The sequence below is a fragment of the Protopterus annectens genome, chromosome 5.part0 (genome assembly GCF_019279795.1).
Source record: "Protopterus annectens isolate FY-2018-M chromosome 5.part0, PAN1.0, whole genome shotgun sequence".
NCBI lineage: Eukaryota > Metazoa > Chordata > Ceratodontiformes > Protopteridae > Protopterus > Protopterus annectens.
Genome location: NC_056735.1, coordinates 1323591989 through 1323595389, shown reverse-complemented (window position 1 = coordinate 1323595389; position 3401 = coordinate 1323591989).

The following is a 3401-nucleotide window of genomic DNA, read 5'->3' as shown; positions in this document are numbered from 1 at the left end:
TACTTTAACATTATAGAAAGCAACTAGTCTGTTAATAAACTGTATTAAAGCATATTTATGTCTCAGCTGCAATGCATTTTTTATGAGTAAGTCAAATACTGCATACTTTGTGCATGACTTGCTTGGTTCTGTGGAGAGTACAAACAACATTTTTCAAACTCCATTAGAATTTGTTCTTTTTTGGTGGGAGTGGAATGGGTCAAAGCCACTCTGATCTCCCAACCCTGTTGTACCACTTTCCTTAATTTAATCATCTCTGAGATCACTGAACCTTGAGAAAAAGGGAATAGCCCTCTTTCTCAGAGTGCAGTTCACACTGAGGACATACATAGACTCTTAATATTTGCAATCAGTGTGTACTTTAGAACTTTTCACTTTGCATTCCAGTGTAATTTGATGTAAAAAAAACATGACAGACTGTATCATTCTTACTGCCTCACTGCCTTATAAAAAAGAAATGTTGAACAGATGAAGAAAATATACAGATACAATGCAATCAGTCAAGGACTAAATGAAAACCCTAAGGTCCATTAAGTTTAAAATTAGTAAACTATTCCATGGTATTAAAAGCTTTAAATATAATGCATTATGTTTATTTTACTCAAAAGTTTGTAACCTCATAACCCAGACATTCAAACAGCCAAAAATCCAAAGCATATGCCTGAGGTCATTGTCTTTGCAGAGCTTTGATATCAAAGCTTCAATTACTTGTTCTTGCTTGAAGGCCTGTCTTAACTTTAAATTATAATATTACATCCATTGAAATCACTTAACCAGGCTAAACAGATGGTGTTGGTAAATGTACATTTGTAGAAAAAGCCAGAGGGCATCGGTGTGTAGAACAGATGAACTCAGAAAATGTTCCAGACTACATTGAATTAGGAGTTAATGAATCCAGTGAAACATGCAAAAAAAAAATGGAGTACTTTAACTCATGCAAATAATTACTGCTGTACAGTGGAATAATGTAAGATACTGCTTGTCACTACATATTTATAGTTAAAGTGAGAATATTAAGTAATGAAATATTGGTTCAAGGCTCCAGAGAGCACCCCTGCAATACCAGGCTACAGCTCTTACCACACTTTTCGGCCACCAAACCAAGACCGAAACACTAAAAGGTTGAGGAGTGTCCATATTCACTAAGGATACTCACACCTCCAGGCTAGCTGCCCAACACAATGCATCTGAAATTCTCCAGGTGTAACTAACACTAGGTAAGACTACAATCCAAACTGTAGCTTTCTACAGATCCCCCACCATGCCCCAGGATTCTCACTACACCTTTCTAAACATACTGGAAAATATTAAGATACAACCAAACACCCTAATACTGGGTGATTTTAACTACCCTGCCATTAACTGGGAAAACTACTCGGGTACCAACACCTTTTGCCAACAGTTCTTGGAATTCATAAATTCCAACGACCTGGATCAACTAATCCATTGTCCCACCAGGGACTCCTAGACCTGGTCATTACCAACATGGGAGATAGATGCTCCACACCAGTGGCTACCCCTCACTGTTCAGGTCTGACCATAAGCAAATCACCCTTGACATCCACATCCCACCCCTACCCCCCAGTAAGGAAACCTCCGTAAAAAACTTCTCCAAAGCCAACTTCATGCTACTCAAGTCAGAAGTGACAAACTTCACAACACCCATGCAGGTCAGTTGGTTACTCGAAGAGGTGGCGACAGCAGACACTCTTTGCCTCAATTGATGAATGGCCTCTGACAATCGGGCGTGTACCTACTGATGTACCTAGGAACCTATACATACATTACCAACATATACTAATAGGTGCGTGTACTGTTCAGGTGTTGACATTCCTTGTTCCAATAGCTGTTGTGTGTGCAATGACTGAGGGCTGCCTATGTAGGATTCACATAGTAGGCCACCTATACATTACAACTTACAGGTGGTCATGTGTGTGTGTGTCATCCATTTTACTGTGTGTGGAGTTGGAGAGGTGTGTCAGTTCATAGGGGCCTACACTGTCAGAGTATGTGCTATATGTTCCCTCTTTGCCAAGGCGTAGGCATATTGGGCACGCCTCCGTCTGCCTACTGGGGCTGGCATAGGGTGTTCGTGGTCTGAATTCCTCTGTGCCTGTGATGGCTTTGGCAATAGCAGTGGGCTGTGAGGGCCTTCACCAGTATGTCCCTGCTGCAGCTGTTTCCGCAGGATCATATTATGTAGCATGGCACATACTATGAAGATGTGGGCACACGTGCCTGGAGAGTACTGCAAGGCTCCACCAGATATGTCCAAGCAATGGAACTGTGATTTCAGTATCCTGAACACATGCTCTATGATGATTCTGGTTTGTGCGTGTGCCTCATTATGGCGTTCTTGCATGGGTGTGTGTGCATTTCTGATGGGAGTCATCATCCATGGCTCCAGTGCATAGCCAGCATCCCCCACAAGGTGGCCATGTGGGATGTGCCCTCTGACAAATACCTGATACAGCTGTGAGGCATGCCAGATGTGGGAGTCATGGTAGCCTCCAGGGCTGCCAGCACACACATCCATGATAATGCCCTGGGCATTGCACACGACCTGGCAGTTGATGGAGTGGTATCCCTTGCGGTTTATGTAGCACCTACCATGCTCACTGGGTGGTGACTTGATATGTTTGTGTGTGCTGTCTATTGCACCCAGTACCTCCGGGTAGTGTGCCACATGGTGGAAGAGATTCATATTGCTGGCCAACTCCTCCTGAGTTCGGGGGAGGTATATATGCTCATTGGCATGTGGTAACATGGCATCCAGGAACTGGTGTAGTACCCTGGATGCTGATGACTGTGAGATCCCCATTATATCTCCAGTTGGCCTGTGAAAGGTACCTGTGGCTAGTATTTGCAAGCTTACACATATCTTCGTGTCCACTGGGATGGGTTCCCTTCTGTTGTTTCTGGATCTCAGGCGTGGCTTGCGCAGCTCAACTATTTGCTGTAAGATGTCCCTGTTCACCCTGTAATGCTCTACTATCTCCAGATCATGTAGCCACTGGTAGGTTACCCTTGGTCTGAACACTTTTCTCCTCCTCCGGGGCCTGTGGTGGTTGTCAGCACCATCCTCCACAACACCTTCAGTCACTAACACATGGTGATGAATCATAGCTATGGCAGCTCCCAACATGTACATTGTAAAAGTTCCCCGTATGTTTACACCTATGGTGCAGTGTTTGGGAATACACAGGTGTGTGTGAGGTGCTTTCACACTTTAAACTATTGTGCTGTGAACACTGATGATATCATAGGATGTGTATGTATGATCGTAGCTACAGGGTATCTTATGTGTTTTACCACAGGAACTACTATTGTGGTGCCTTTGGTGATGAATTACATTTGGCTGCAGTGTATTACCTCTTGCCCTTCCCTTTACATTTCTTCAC